Genomic DNA, 18,660 nt, shown 5'->3' with positions numbered 1-18,660 from the left:
TTGTGTAACATTAGCTAGTAGCTAATAAAGGATAACATTTTTGGGTGGGGCACAGGTTATGGGGGCATGCTCCACGGGGAAGAATATCAACTTTAAAATCTGGATTTTAACATGAGAATATATATATAACTTGTATTAAAGGGCAAACTGCAAACACAACAAAAATATAATGTACAACAACTGACAAATCAACTGGAATAGTCTTTGTTAGCAGAGTAGACCTAATGTTAACAGAATGGACTTAAACCCTTTGTCTATCTGTGCAGCGGTAAGGTGAATAATTCTAGCAGCTCAAATGGATTGTACTGTCCAGACAGTTGTCTTGTTTAGCCATTCAACTAGGCATTATTTATTCAATGGAGAAAGACATGGAACACAATGCAATTGTGATAATAAATGTGTTCTTTGTTACTTTCAAACCCTGTGTCCCCCCCAGTTACACTACTTGAACATGAATTTTGCCCTTCGTTCCTTCAGGCCTGCAAATCTCTCAATGACTTTCTGGTTAAAGTCTGTCATTTCAATCACCAGTGTCTTCTCCATGAACACAGATTGACAGAATATATACACACATAGTGTGTACGTATGTATATGTGTAACTACACTAACACACTAACACATCCACCATCATCCTACACTAACATACTAACACATCCACCATCATCCTACACTAATACACTAACACATCCACCATCATCCTACACTAATACACTAACACATCCACCATCATCCTACACTAACACACTAACACATCCACCATCATCCTACACTAATACACTAACACATCCACCATCATCCTACACTAACACACTAACACATCCACCATCATCCTACACTAACACACTAACACATCCACCATCATCCTACACTAATACACTAACACATCCACCATCATCCTACACTAATACACTAACACATCCACCATCATCCTACACTAACACACTAATACATCCACCATCATCCTACACTAACACACTAACACATCCACCATCATCCTACACTAACACACTAACACATCCACCATCATCCTACACTAATACACTAACACATCCACCATCATCCTACACTAACACACTAATACATCCACCATCATCCTACACTAACACACTAACACATCCACCATCATCCTACACTAACACACTATAACACATCCACCATCATCCTACACTAACACACTAACACATCCACCATCATCCTACACGAACACACTAACACATCCACCATCATCCTACACTAATACACTAACACATCCACCATCATCCTACACTAATACACTAATACATCCACCATCATCCTACACTAATACACTAACACATCCACCATCATCCTACACTAATACACTAACACATCCACCATCATCCTACACTAACACACTAACACATCCACCATCATCCTACACTAACACACTAATACATCCACCATCATCCTACACTAATACATCCACCATCATCATGGTCTATCACCACTAAAACACAGATTGACAGAATTAACAATAAATATATAGGTACATAAATGAATGTATGAACAAATAAATGAACGAATACACACAGTATAACGAAATACATTTCGATATGTATTTATTATTATTAATGAATTATGAGCTTATTAGTGGTTAGTGGTTAGGGTTAGGTCATCATCATCATCCACCATCGCTGTGACCAAAAGTCAGTTTGAGTGGAATAATACCTTACTATTGCCGTAGAACATCCAGCAGACTCCATTGTTTCACTCTCAAAGTGAGGCGCCAAAGTCACGTAACAGTAATGAGGTCTACAATTGGCTATGCCTCCCCTTCCTCCATCTGGGTGATCAATTGGCTATGGCGGAGATCCCTCCCCCTCCATCCGGATATGATCCTTACATTGTAAACAACTAGCTGCCCAGCTGCGGACAGCAAATCTATCACTCGGAAGCTCGATGGACCAATGCATTGTCTGCAATACAACCAGCTTTCAGGAGGACGCACATTTTTGCGCCCAGACCAAGAAATAGAGACAGCCAATTGGAGTGCTGCTACAGCTCACGTGTAAGCGAAAAGTATTCGTCCTCGCATAGACTTGCATTGACCGGCGCCCCGCGTTCGGGGAGAATGCATTTATGTATTTTAACAGTGAGTTTTACACACACACACACAGATAAAAATGTTTATTGTATTGGAGAATTTTTAATGAATGCTGATAGGCGCCGACAGAATATCAGCCGCATTTTGTGAATAAACAATGTTTATTTAAAAAAAAAACTTTTACAAATCGCAACTAGGAAGTGAAGGTGGGGGCGGCGCCCCAGCGCCCTCTATCGGCCAGCCGCCACTGGCTCTCATGCCTCTTGTCCAATCAAATGACTTGGTCCCTTTATGACGTTGACCCAGTGTGCGCTCCGGCGTTCTCAGAGCAAATTTACAACTGAAAAGTTGTTTGTTTTTCTTCGTTTGAAAACGTGGGATGGATTTGTCTGTGAGTATCAGTATTTACATGTTACAATAAGGTTAATGTAGCTAAAATATAGATTCTAATTGTTGAGTTTATATTTGTTGGTTTGATGTTGTTAGCAGTGGCGGCTGGCCGATAGAGGGCGCTGGGGCGCCGCCCCCACCTTCACTTCCTAGTTGCGATTTGTAAAAGTTTTTTTTTTAAATAAACATTGTTTATTCACAAAATGCGGCTGATATTCTGTCGGCGCCTATCAGCATTCATTAAAAATCCTCCAATACAATAAACATTTTTATCTGTGTGTGTGTAAAATTCACTGTTAAAATACATAGGGGAGGAGTCGGGGCGCCGGTCAATGCACGTCTATGGCACTGCAAATACTTTTCGCTTACACGTGAGCTGTAGCAGCGCTCCAATTGGCTGTCTCTATTTCTTGGCCGGGGCGCAAAAATGTGCGTCCTGAATATCCGGTTGTATATCCAGCATAAGATGTTTGGGGTTTGCCATCTTTCATTTGTCTTCCACTTCCTACTTCCGGTGGCGCTGCTCTGTAGCGACTCGGGCCGGTGATACATTTGCTTCAAGTGTTTTTATTTGTTTTGTTCGTTTTGTGTTTTGTGTAATTTGTCTATTGGCAACATTCTACTGCTGGTCTTAATTATCAGCGACCGTCTCCGCTGCCGTGCGACCAACACGCAGGGGGAATATGGAACAATACAACAGCACATCACATACTCCAGGGAAACGCTGCTGTCTCTCCGACCACCCCAGCCACTACCGGACTTTGTGCTGAACTCCACCCAGCCAACAGACACCGGGCCACGGCCACAACGCAGGCGAGGTCGCCGGGGAGGCGTACGTGAACGCCTCCGTCGGCGAAACAACAAACCACCGCTGCCGTCAATAATCCTGATTACCACTACCGGACTTTGTAAACAAATTGAACAAATGGATTAGAAGGAGGCATCTTTTGTTCCCAACTTGATGATATTGCAACTGGACCTATTACCGAAGTCAAACTTGTGTAAGTAAGTGAATCATCTGTCCTTCAGTCATGATAGGAAAACCAAATCGATGCTGGGAGAAGGAATGGCAGACTGTATTCTGATTGTATCTTCTATGCTCTTGTATGAATGAATGAATGAATGAATGGACTTTATTGTCATTGCTACAGTACAGGTACCAAACAACGAAATTTAGGAGGGGTGGCTCCCCTGGTGTTAGGAAAGGAAAAAAAAAAAAACTTTTAGAAAAAAAATCACAAGAAGGGAAGGAGCTGGTATACATAAATAAAGGCTATGTACACAATCCACTGTACTATACTGTACAGATAGTCGACTAGGGTTGTCATATTGCACAATAGTATTTTTTCACGTTATTTAAAGTGTCACAGTTTGCAGGCTTGAAATGTACATGTTTGTGCCTCAGCACTACACCTGATTTTTTCAGTGCAGCAGCTGCCATACAATCCGTCCAGACTGTCCAGGGCCCAGAACTTAGGTCTTTGCTGTGTTCAGGGCCGGGACGGTTGACGTGTAGAAACTGTAGAGAGAAAATTGTAGAAATTGTAGAGAAAACTGGGGGGGTAGAGGTGATGAAGAGGTGGGTAGAGGGGATGAAGAGGTCTGTACAGGGGGGTAGAGGGGATGAAGAGGTCTGTACAGGGGGGTAGAGGGGATGAAAAGGTCTGTACAGGGGGGTAGAGGGGATGAAGAGGTCTGTACAGGGGGGTAGAGGGGATGAAGAGGTCTGTACAGGGGGGTAGAGGGGATGACGGGGTCTGTACAGGGGGGTAGAGGGGATGAAGAGGTCTGTACAGGGGGGTAGAGGGGATGAAAAGGTCTGTACAGGGGGGTAGAGGGGATGAAGAGGTCTGTACAGGGGGGTAGAGGGGATGAAGAGGTCTGTACAGGGGGGTAGAGGGGATGACGGGGTCTGTACAGGGGGGTAGAGGGGATGAAGAGGTCTGTACAGGGGGGTAGAGGGGATGAAGAGGTCTGTACAGGGGGGTAGAGGGGATGAAGAGGTCTGTACAGGGGGGTAGAGGGGATGAAGAGGTCTGTAGAGGAGGATAGAGGGATGGAGAGGTCTGTACAGGGGGGTAGAGGGGATGAAGAGGTCTGTACAGGGGGTAGAGGGGATGAAGAGGTCTGTACAGGGGGTAGAGGGGATGAAGAGGTCTGTAGAGGTGGGTAGAGGGGATGAAGAGGTCTGTACAGGGGGGTAGAGGGGATGAAGAGGTCTGTAGAGGAGGATAGAGGGATGGAGAGGTCTGTACAGGGGGGTAGAGGGGATGAAGAGGTCTGTACAGGGGGTAGAGGGGATGAAGAGGTCTGTACAGGGGGGTAGAGGGGATGGCGAGGTCTGTACAGGGGGTAGAGGGGATGGAGAGGTCTGTACAGGGGGTAGAGGGGATGAAGAGGTCTGTAGAGGAGGGTAGAGGGGATGGCGAGGTCTGTACAGGGGGTAGAGGGGATGAAGAGGTCTGTACAGGGGGTAGAGGGGATGGCGAGGTCTGTACAGGGGGGTAGAGCTATTCTCATGCTAAAATCGACTGTAAATCCAGATTTTAAATCCCAGTGGGCTGAGGAGGCTGCACAGAACGTGGCCCTGGCCCAGCGCAAGGAGGAGCGCCAGGCTCACAGCACCAACCAGCACATGCAGAGGATGGCCAGCGTCTGCACCGTTCCCAACCCAGACATCAACCTCTACCAGGTTGCTCCCCCACCTGGATTCTTCATGGCTGCCATTCCACAGGACCAGCAGCCTGCTGTCCATGTCCAGGACCAGGAGCCTCTCCCTGCCTCCATTCTGGCTGTCGCTGCCCATGAGGACCAACATTCGGGACGAAATTCCTCCATTAGCCATAACACACGCACACAAACACCCACACCCACACTCACACCCACACCCACACCCACACTCACACTCACACCCACACCCACACCCACACCCACACCCACACCCACACTCACACTCACACCCACACCCACACTCATACCCACACCCACACCCACACACACACCCACACAGGCTGCCATGCCACAGGCCCAGAACTGTGCTGCCCCATGTTGGACCAACCAGCTGGCTCTCACCTCTCTGCACAAAGGTCAGTATATTTAATGAAGCCACCCTGCACATAGAGACAAGACCACTATCCAAAGATTTGCCATAAATATATTTGATTATGATTATCTTCCCTCTTAGCTACCCAGGCCTTGAGAAAGCGTCCTGAGTCTATTTGTTTGTTTCTATGGATCCTCATTAGCTGTTACAGTTACTGATATTTACTCTCCCTCCCTCCAGGTGAGAGTCCCATCTCACCCATCCACAACATGCTAGATGTCGCTGTGCTGGAGGCCCAGTGGGCTGAGGAGGCTGCACAGAACGTGGCCCTGGCCCAGCGCAAGGAGGAGCGCCAGGCTCACAGCACCAACCAGCACATGCAGAGGATGGCCAGCGTCTGCACCGTTCCCAACCCAGACATCAACCTCTACCAGGTTGCTCCCCCACCTGGATTCTTCATGGCTGCCATTCCACAGGACCAGCAGCCTGCTGTCCATGTCCAGGACCAGGAGCCTCACCCTGCCTCCATTCTGGCTGTCGCTGCCCATGAGGACCAACATTCGGGACGAAATTCCTCCATTAGCCATAACACACGCACACAAACACCCACACCCACACTCACACCCACACCCACACCCACACTCACACTCACACCCACACCCACACCCACACCCACACCCACACCCACACTCACACTCACACTCACACCCACACCCACACCCACACTCATACCCACACCCACACCCACACACACACCCACACAGGCTGCCATGCCACAGGCCCAGAACTGTGCTGCCCCATGTTGGACCAACCAGCTGGCTCTCACCTCTCTGCACAAAGGTCAGTATATTTAATGAAGCCACCCTGCACATAGAGACAAGACCACTATCCAAAGATTTGCCATAAATATATTTGATTATGATTATCTTCCCTCTTAGCTACCCAGGCCTTGAGAAAGCGTCCTGAGTCTATTTGTTTGTTTCTATGGATCCTCATTAGCTGTTACAGTTACTGATATTTACTCTCCCTCCCTCCAGGTGAGAGTCCCATCTCACCCATCCACAACATGCTAGATGTCGCTGTGCTGGAGGCCCAGTGGGCTGAGGAGGCTGCACAGAACGTGGCCCTGGCCCAGCGCAAGGAGGAGCGCCAGGCTCACAGCACCAACCAGCACATGCAGAGGATGGCCAGCGTCTGCACCGTTCCCAACCCAGACATCAACCTCTACCAGGTTGCTCCCCCACCTGGATTCTTCATGGCTGCCATTCCACAGGACCAGCAGCCTGCTGTCCATGTCCAGGACCAGGAGCCTCTCCCTGCCTCCATTCTGGCTGTCGCTGCCCATGAGGACCAACATTCGGGACGAAATTCCTCCATTAGCCATAACACACGCACACAAACACCCACACCCACACTCACACCCACACCCACACCCACACCCACACTCACACTCACACCCACACCCACACCCACACCCACACCCACACCCACACCCACACCCACACTCACACTCACACTCACACCCACACCCACACTCATACCCACACCCACACACACACCCACACAGGCTGCCATGCCACAGGCCCAGAACTGTGCTGCCCCATATTGGACCAACCAGCTGGCTCTCACCTCTCAGCACAAAGGTCAATATATTTAATGAAGCAACCCTGCACATAGAGACAAGACCACTATCCAAAGATTTGCCATGAATATCTTTGATTATGATTATCTTCCCTCTCAGCTACCCAGGCCTTGAGAAAGCGTCCTGAGTCTATTTGTTTGTTTCTATGGATCCTCATTAGCTGTTACAGTTACTGATATTTACTCTCCCTCCCTCCAGGTGAGCGTCCCATCTCATCTATCCACAACATGCTAGATGTCGCTGTGCTGGAGGCCCAGTGGGCTGAGGAGGCTGCACAGAAATCTGGCCAGAACCCATCTTGAGTTCCAAGCGGCTAAGATCCAGACTTTTTAAACAGACTTCACCGATAAAGCATATTTAAGCATTGAAAAGATATTGCAATATTAATAAATTATTTCATTACAAAATTAAATTGATTGACTCAGCTATGTCTAGAAAAGGGTAAGCTGGACCTCGATGATACAAGTTACCAGATAGACCAGGCCAAGACAAGGCCTCCTTGACCAGCAATGCACCTCCCAGCTCAGCATCGCTGACTTTCTCTCTCCACAACCATATGACTTCTCAATACGGTGATCTAGGCAATAAACAAACAATCAAAGTAAACTCACAATAAACCCATTAGCCTGCTATACTAAATACCCCCTAAATCATATTCATGCCTCCTACAACACCTCAGGCCTTTGGGTCGGGTGGTTCATCCACATGGATGGAGGCAGACTGAAAGGACACACATTCATTGCCTATTTCATAAATGTTCTCCATATAACGACGTCGATCATTGATCGGCAACGACACTATATAATTGTTTGCCTGACTGGCCATCGGATTTGAGATCCTAATATCTAAAAAGCGATACAGTTTTCTTATTTTATCAGATTAAAGTAGCAAAGACCACAAATTTCCATTGACTGCCAGTTAAACTTCTACACTTCTAGTACCCAACAGGGGATGTGATCGTTCTGATGACAGGGAGATTACGTATAACTGCTCTGGAGACAGACTGAAAGGACACACATTGCCTAATTCATTACTTTTCTCCATATAACGACGTCGATCATTGATCGGAAACCACACTATATAATAGTTTGCCTAACTGGCCGCGTCCTAACGATTCCCACCCGAGTTGGGGTAGACCACGCCAACTTCTGGAATATGTAGGGGTGGGACCCGCATCCCTTGTTCTCTGTAAAGCGCATTGTGTTACCCTGCATTGTCTGTACAGGGGGGTAGAGGGGATGAAGAGGTCTGTAGAGGAGGATAGAGGGATGGAGAGGTCTGTACAGGGGGGTAGAGGGGATGAAGAGGTCTGTACAGGGGGTAGAGGGGATGAAGAGGTCTGTACAGGGGGGTAGAGGGGATGAAGAGGTCTGTAGAGGTGGGTAGAGGGGATGAAGAGGTCTGTACAGGGGGGTAGAGGGGATGAAGAGGTCTGTAGAGGAGGATAGAGGGATGGAGAGGTCTGTACAGGGGGGTAGAGGGGATGAAGAGGTCTGTACAGGGGGTAGAGGGGATGAAGAGGTCTGTACAGGGGGGTAGAGGGGATGGCGAGGTCTGTACAGGGGGTAGAGGGGATGGAGAGGTCTGTAGAGGTGGGTAGAGGGGATGAAGAGGTCTGTACAGGGGGTAGAGGGGATGAAGAGGTCTGTAGAGGAGGGTAGAGGGGATGGCGAGGTCTGTACAGGGGGGTAGAGGGGATGGCGAGGTCTGTACAGGGGGGTAGAGCTATTCTCATGCTAAAATCGACTGTAAATCCAGATTTTAAAGTTGATATTCTTCCCCGTGGAGCATGCCCCCATAACCTGTGCCCCACCCAAAAATGTTTGCACCAGCCGCCACTGTCAGTAGTACACAGCAGTGAGATGTAGTTATAATAGTATTACACAGCAGTGAGATGTAGTTAGGCTATATCAGTATTACACAGCAGTGAGATGTAGTTATAGCAGTATTACACAGCAGTGAGATGTAGTTATAGCAGTATTACACAGCAGTGAGATGGGACAGTTATGGTATTTTGGGCCCCAAAACAACGCTAACTTTGATATACTTGGGTATCCATAAACCATAATGAGGTTTACTGAAAAGAAAAAGTAAAACAGCTGGAAGCAATATCTGACTGTTTGTCAGTCTTACATCTGAAGCTCTCTGTCTACACAGTTATGCGCAAAGTGTAGGAAAGTTAAAGTTATTTAAACATTTGACAAAGTGCTGAATTCAACTTAAGTTGAACAGTTGTTTAGAGAATGAACAAAGAATTATCTATTAGTTCAATAAATAGTTACATGGTTTCAAATGTTTCAACTTCTTTTTTTCAGAATTTTTTCAGAAGGCTCTGCCAACATGGATGGACCAGGACTGTAGCTCCCATTGAGACACACAGAGGACATGTCCTTGGTGGTTTTGAGAAATAATTCAACCAGTCCGATTGCTGTGAAATGACTTGTGATTAATATAATAATAATAATAATAATAATAATAATAATAATAATGACTTTTTATTTGCATAGTGCTTTTCCTGCAAACGTTGCAGCTATGTGTAATATGGTCAACTCTCTCTGGGAAAGACATGCTTAAGGGCCTCTAAAACACCCTGGCGTATTCAGTTGCAATGTCCTTATTCATGTCAAATACATCTGCTAGGGAAGGATTCCTCATGAACCCCTACTGACTTCTGACCTACTGATCTTTGCTGACCTCTGTACAAAATGGACCCTGGCTATGGTCTGTGGTAACAATGACTGAAGTTAGAATTCTTCTAAAACATTACACACATCACATCCAGTCATTCTAGAACCCCAGCTGCATGTTCAAGTCATCACACTGTGAGATTCTAGAATCTCACAGTGTGATGACAACTCACAGTGTGATGACTTGAACATGCAGCTGGGGTTCTAAAATCCATCTGCAGTACACAACTGCAGTCTCTATAACATGTACACACTCACAGACACTGTTCTCTATAACACGTACACACTCACAGACACTGTTACCTATAACATGTACACACTCCCAGACACTGTTACCTATAACATGTACACACTCACAGACACTGTTCTCTATAACACGTACACACTCACAGACACTGTTACCTATAACATGTACACACTCACAGACACTGTTACCTATAACATGTACACACTCACAGACACTGTTACCTATAACACGTACACACTCACAGACACTGTTCTCTATAACACGTACACACTCACAGACACTGTTACCTATAACATGTACACACTCACAGACACTGTTCTCTATAACATGTACACACTCACAGACACTGTTACCTATAACACGTACACACTCACAGACACTGTTACCTATAACACGTACACACTCACAGACACTGTTACCTATAACACGTACACACTCACAGACACTGTTACCTATAACATGTACACACTCACAGACACTGTTACCTATAACACGTACACACTCACAGACACTGTTACCTATAACATGTACACACTCACAGACACTGTTACCTATAACACGTACACACTCACAGACACTGTTACCTATAACACGTACACACTCACAGACACTGTTCTCTATAGAGTCTATAACATGTACAACAAGCGCAACAAGGAGGGCCAGGCTCACAGAACCAACCAGCACATGCAGAGGATGGCCAGCGTCTGCACCGTTCCCAACCCAGACATCAACCTCTACCAGGTTGCTCCCCCACCTGGATTCTTCATGGCTGCCATTCCACAGGACCAGCAGCCTGCTGTCCATGTCCAGGACCAGGAGCCTCTCCCTGCCTCCATTCTGGATGTCGCTGCCCATGAGGACCAACATTCGGGACGAAATTCCTCCATTAGCCATAACACACGCACACAAACACCCACACCCACACTCACACCCACACCCACACCCACACCCACACCCACACCCACACTCACACTCACACCCACACCCACACCCACACCCACACTCACACTCACACTCACACCCACACCCACACCCACACCCACACCCACACCCACACTCACACTCACACTCACACCCACACCCACACTCATACCCACACCCACACCCACACACACACCCACACAGGCTGCCATGCCACAGGCCCAGAACTGTGCTGCCCCATGTTGGACCAACCAGCTGGCTCTCACCTCTCTGCACAAAGGTCAGTATATTTAATGAAGCCACCCTGCACATAGAGACAAGACCACTATCCAAAGATTTGCCATAAATATATTTGATTATGATTATCTTCCCTCTTAGCTACCCAGGCCTTGAGAAAGCGTCCTGAGTCTATTTGTTTGTTTCTATGGATCCTCATTAGCTGTTACAGTTACTGATATTTACTCTCCCTCCCTCCAGGTGAGAGTCCCATCTCACCCATCCACAACATGCTAGATGTCGCTGTGCTGGAGGCCCAGTGGGCTGAGGAGGCTGCACAGAACGTGGCCCTGGCCCAGCGCAAGGAGGAGCGCCAGGCTCACAGCACCAACCAGCACATGCAGAGGATGGCCAGCGTCTGCACCGTTCCCAACCCAGACATCAACCTCTACCAGGTTGCTCCCCCACCTGGATTCTTCATGGCTGCCATTCCACAGGACCAGCAGCCTGCTGTCCATGTCCAGGACCAGGAGCCTCTCCCTGCCTCCATTCTGGCTGTCGCTGCCCATGAGGACCAACATTCGGGACGAAATTCCTCCATTAGCCATAACACACGCACACAAACACCCACACCCACACTCACACCCACACCCACACCCACACTCACACTCACACCCACACCCACACCCACACCCACACCCACACTCACACTCACACCCACACCCACACTCATACCCACACCCACACCCACACACACACCCACACAGGCTGCCATGCCACAGGCCCAGAACTGTGCTGCCCCATGTTGGACCAACCAGCTGGCTCTCACCTCTCTGCACAAAGGTCAGTATATTTAATGAAGCCACCCTGCACATAGAGACAAGACCACTATCCAAAGATTTGCCATAAATATATTTGATTATGATTATCTTCCCTCTTAGCTACCCAGGCCTTGAGAAAGCGTCCTGAGTCTATTTGTTTGTTTCTATGGATCCTCATTAGCTGTTACAGTTACTGATATTTACTCTCCCTCCCTCCAGGTGAGAGTCCCATCTCACCCATCCACAACATGCTAGATGTCGCTGTGCTGGAGGCCCAGTGGGCTGAGGAGGCTGCACAGAACGTGGCCCTGGCCCAGCGCAAGGAGGAGCGCCAGGCTCACAGCACCAACCAGCACATGCAGAGGATGGCCAGCGTCTGCACCGTTCCCAACCCAGACATCAACCTCTACCAGGTTGCTCCCCCACCTGGATTCTTCATGGCTGCCATTCCACAGGACCAGCAGCCTGCTGTCCATGTCCAGGACCAGGAGCCTCTCCCTGCCTCCATTCTGGCTGTCGCTGCCCATGAGGACCAACATTCGGGACGAAATTCCTCCATTAGCCATAACACACGCACACAAACACCCACACCCACACTCACACCCACACCCACACCCACACTCACACTCACACCCACACCCACACCCACACCCACACCCACACTCACACTCACACCCACACCCACACTCATACCCACACCCACACCCACACACACACCCACACAGGCTGCCATGCCACAGGCCCAGAACTGTGCTGCCCCATGTTGGACCAACCAGCTGGCTCTCACCTCTCTGCACAAAGGTCAGTATATTTAATGAAGCCACCCTGCACATAGAGACAAGACCACTATCCAAAGATTTGCCATAAATATATTTGATTATGATTATCTTCCCTCTTAGCTACCCAGGCCTTGAGAAAGCGTCCTGAGTCTATTTGTTTGTTTCTATGGATCCTCATTAGCTGTTACAGTTACTGATATTTACTCTCCCTCCCTCCAGGTGAGAGTCCCATCTCACCCATCCACAACATGCTAGATGTCGCTGTGCTGGAGGCCCAGTGGGCTGAGGAGGCTGCACAGAACGTGGCCCTGGCCCAGCGCAAGGAGGAGCGCCAGGCTCACAGCACCAACCAGCACATGCAGAGGATGGCCAGCGTCTGCACCGTTCCCAACCCAGACATCAACCTCTACCAGGTTGCTCCCCCACCTGGATTCTTCATGGCTGCCATTCCACAGGACCAGCAGCCTGCTGTCCATGTCCAGGACCAGGAGCCTCTCCCTGCCTCCATTCTGGCTGTCGCTGCCCATGAGGACCAACATTCGGGACGAAATTCCTCCATTAGCCATAACACACGCACACAAACACCCACACCCACACTCACACCCACACCCACACCCACACCCACACTCACACCCACACCCACACCCACACCCACACCCACACCCACACTCACACTCACACTCACACCCACACCCACACTCATACCCACACCCACACCCACACACACACACACACACACAGGCTGCCATGCCACAGGCCCAGAACTGTGCTGCCCCATATTGGACCAACCAGCTGGCTCTCACCTCTCAGCACAAAGGTCAATATATTTAATGAAGCAACCCTGCACATAGAGACAAGACCACTATCCAAAGATTTGCCATGAATATCTTTGATTATGATTATCTTCCCTCTCAGCTACCCAGGCCTTGAGAAAGCGTCCTGAGTCTATTTGCTTGTTTCTATGGATCCTCATTAGCTGTTACAGTTACTGATATTTACTCTCCCTCCCTCCAGGTGAGCGTCCCATCTCATCTATCCACAACATGCTAGATGTCGCTGTGCTGGAGGCCCAGTGGGCTGAGGAGGCTGCACAGAAATCTGGCCACAACCCATCTTGAGTTCCAAGCGGCTAAGATCCAGACTTTTTAAACAGACTTCACCGATAAAGCATATTTAAGCATTGAAAAGATATTGCAATATTAATAAATTATTTCATTACAAAATTAAATTGATTGACTCAGCTATGTCTAGAAAAGGGTAAGCTGGACCTCGATGATACAAGTTACCAGATAGACCAGGCCAAGACAAGGCCTCCTTGACCAGCAATGCACCTCCCAGCTCAGCATCGCTGACTTTCTCTCTCCACAACCATATGACTTCTCAATACGGTGATCTAGGCAATAAACAAACAATCAAAGTAAACTCACAATAAACCCATTAGCCTGCTATACTAAATACCCCCTAAATCATATTCATGCCTCCTACAACACCTCAGGCCTTTGGGTCGGGTGGTTCATCCACATGGATGGAGGCAGACTGAAAGGACACACATTCATTGCCTATTTCATAAATGTTCTCCATATAACGACGTCGATCATTGATCGGCAACGACACTATATAATTGTTTGCCTGACTGGTCATCGGATTTGAGATCCTAATATCTAAAAAGCGATACAGTTTTCTTATTTTATCAGATTAAAGTAGCAAAGACCACAAATTTCCATTGACTGCCAGTTAAACTTCTACACTTCTAGTACCCAACAGGGGATGTGATCGTTCTGATGACAGGGAGATTACGTATAACTGCTCTGGAGACAGACTGAAAGGACACACATTGCCTAATTCATTACTTTTCTCCATATAACGACGTCGATCATTGATCGGAAACCACACTATATAATAGTTTGCCTAACTGGCCGCGTCCTAACGATTCCCACCCGAGTTGGGGTAGACCACGCCAACTTCTGGAATATGTAGGGGTGGGACCCGCATCCCTTGTTCTCTGTAAAGCGCATTGTGTTGCCCTGCATTGTCTGTACAGGGGGGTAGAGGGGATGAAGAGGTCTGTAGAGGAGGATAGAGGGATGGAGAGGTCTGTACAGGGGGGTAGAGGGGATGAAGAGGTCTGTACAGGGGGTAGAGGGGATGAAGAGGTCTGTACAGGGGGGTAGAGGGGATGAAGAGGTCTGTAGAGGTGGGTAGAGGGGATGAAGAGGTCTGTACAGGGGGGTAGAGGGGATGAAGAGGTCTGTAGAGGAGGATAGAGGGATGGAGAGGTCTGTACAGGGGGGTAGAGGGGATGAAGAGGTCTGTACAGGGGGTAGAGGGGATGAAGAGGTCTGTACAGGGGGGTAGAGGGTATGAAGAGGTCTGTACAGGAGGTAGAGGGGATGAAGAGGTCTGTACAGGGGGGTAGAGGGGATGGCGAGGTCTGTACAGGGGGTAGAGGGGATGGAGAGGTCTGTACAGGGGGTAGAGGGGATGAAGAGGTCTGTAGAGGAGGGTAGAGGGGATGGAGAGGTCTGTAGAGGTGGGTAGAGGGGATGAAGAGGTCTGTACAGGGGGGTAGGGGGGATGAGGAGTTATGTACAGGGGGGTAGAGGGGATGGCGAGGTCTGTACAGGGGGTAGAGGGGATGAAGAGGTCTGTACAGGGGGGTAGAGGGGATGGCGAGGTCTGTACAGGGGGGTAGAGCTATTCTCATGCTAAAATCGACTGTAAATCCAGATTTTAAAGTTGATATTCTTCCCCGTGGAGCATGCCCCCATAACCTGTGCCCCACCCAAAAATGTTTGCACCAGCCGCCACTGTCAGTAGTACACAGCAGTGAGATGTAGTTATATCAGTATTACACAGCAGTGAGATGTAGTTATAGCAGTATTACACAGCAGTGAGATGTAGTTATAGCAGTATTACACAGCAGTGAGATGGGACAGTTATGGTATTTTGGGCCCCAAAACAACGCTAACTTGAATATACTTGGGTATCCATAAACCATAATGAGGTTTACTGAAAAGAAAAAGTAAAACAGCTGGAAGCAATATCTGACTGTTTGTCAGTCTTACATCTGAAGCTCTCTGTCTACACAGTTATGCGCAAAGTGTAGGAAAGTTAAAGTTATTTAAACATTTGACAAAGTGCTGAATTCAACTTAAGTTGAACAGTTGTTTAGAGAATGAACAAAGAATTATCTATTAGTTCAATAAATAGTTACATGGTTTCAAATGTTTCAACTTCTTTTTTTCAGAATTTTTTCAGAAGGCTCTGCCAACATGGATGGACCAGGACTGTAGCTCCCATTGAGACACACAGAGGACATGTCCTTGGTGGTTTTGAGAAATAATTCAACCAGTCCGATTGCTGTGAAATGACTTGTGATTAATATAATAATAATAATAATAATAATAATAATAATGACTTTTTATTTGCATAGTGCTTTTCCTGCAAACGTTGCAGCTATGTGTAATATGGTCAACTCTCTCTGGGAAAGACATGCTTAAGGGCCTCTAAAACACCCTGGCGTATTCAGTTGCAATGTCCTTATTCATGTCAAATACATCTGCTAGGGAAGGATTCCTCATGAACCCCTACTGACTTCTGACCTACTGATCTTTGCTGACCTCTGTACAAAATGGACCCTGGCTATGGTCTGTGGTAACAATGACTGAAGTTAGAATTCTTCTAAAACATTACACACATCACATCCAGTCATTCTAGAACCCCAGCTGCATGTTCAAGTCATCACACTGTGAGATTCTAGAATCTCACAGTGTGATGACAACTCACAGTGTGATGACTTGAACATGCAGCTGGGGTTCTAAAATCCATCTGCAGTACACAACTGCAGTCTCTATAACACGTACACACTCACAGACACTGTTCTCTATAACATGTACACACTCACAGACACTGTTACCTATAACATGTACACACTCACAGACACTGTTACCTATAACATGTACACACTCACAGACACTGTTCTCTATAACACGTACACACTCACAGACACTGTTACCTATAACACGTACACACTCACAGACACTGTTACCTATAACATGTACACACTCACAGACACTGTTACCTATAACATGTACACACTCACAGACACTGTTACCTATAACATGTACACACTCACAGACACTGTTACCTATAACACGTACACACTCACAGACACTGTTACCTATAACATGTACACACTCACAGACACTGTTACCTATAACATGTACACACTCACAGACACTGTTACCTATAACACGTACACACTCACAGACACTGTTACCTATAACACGTACACACTCACAGACACTGTTACCTATAACACGTACACACTCACAGACACTGTTACCTATAACATGTACACACTCACAGACACTGTTACCTATAACACGTACACACTCACAGACACTGTTACCTATAACATGTACACACTCACAGACACTGTTACCTATAACACGTACACACTCACAGACACTGTTACCTATAACACGTACACACTCACAGACACTGTTCTCTATAACATGTACAACAAGCGCAACAAGGAGGGCCAGGCTCACAGAACCAACCAGCACATGCAGAGGATGGCCAGCGTCTGCACCGTTCCCAACCCAGACATCAACCTCTACCAGGTTGCTCCCCCACCTGGATTCTTCATGGCTGCCATTCCACAGGACCAGCAGCCTGCTGTCCATGTCCAGGACCAGGAGCCTCTCCCTGCCTCCATTCTGGCTGTCGCTGCCCATGAGGACCAACATTCGGGACGAAATTCCTCCATTAGCCATAACACACGCACACAAACACCCACACCCACACTCACACCCACACCCACACCCACACCCACACTCACACTCACACCCACACCCACACCCACACCCACACCCACACTCACACTCACACTCACACACACACCCACACCCACACCCACACCCACACCCACACTCACACTCACACTCACACCCACACCCACACTCATACCCACACCCACACCCACACACACACCCACACAGGCTGCCATGCCACAGGCCCAGAACTGTGCTGCCCCATGTTGGACCAACCAGCTGGCTCTCACCTCTCTGCACAAAGGTCAGTATATTTAATGAAGCCACCCTGCACATAGAGACAAGACCACTATCCAAAGATTTGCCATAAATATATTTGATTATGATTATCTTCCCTCTTAGCTACCCAGGCCTTGAGAAAGCGTCCTGAGTCTTTTTGTTTGTTTCTATGGATCCTCATTAGCTGTTACAGTTACTGATATTTACTCTCCCTCCCTCCAGGTGAGAGTCCCATCTCACCCATCCACAACATGCTAGATGTCGCTGTGCTGGAGGCCCAGTGGGCTGAGGAGGCTGCACAGAACGTGGCCCTGGCCCAGCGCAAGGAGGAGCGCCAGGCTCACAGCACCAACCAGCACATGCAGAGGATGGCCAGCGTCTGCACCGTTCCCAACCCAGACATCAACCTCTACCTGGTTGCTCCCCCACCTGGATTCTTCATGGCTGCCATTCCACAGGACCAGCAGCCTGCTGTCCATGTCCAGGACCAGGAGCCTCTCCCTGCCTCCATTCTGGCTGTCGCTGCCCATGAGGACCAACATTCGGGACGAAATTCCTCCATTAGCCATAACACACGCACACAAACACCCACACCCACACTCACACCCACACCCACACCCACACTCACACTCACACCCACACCCACACCCACACCCACACCCACACCCACACCCACACTCACACTCACACTCACACCCACACCCACACTCATACCCACACCCACACCCACACACACACCCACACAGGCTGCCATGCCACAGGCCCAGAACTGTGCTGCCCCATGTTGGACCAACCAGC

Source organism: Nansenia antarctica (assembly GCF_963989245.1).
Source record: "Nansenia antarctica genome assembly, chromosome: 6".
Lineage (NCBI taxonomy): Eukaryota > Metazoa > Chordata > Actinopteri > Argentiniformes > Microstomatidae > Nansenia > Nansenia antarctica.
The sequence above is the reverse complement of the archived record's forward strand: the minus strand, read 5'-3'. Positions refer to the sequence as shown.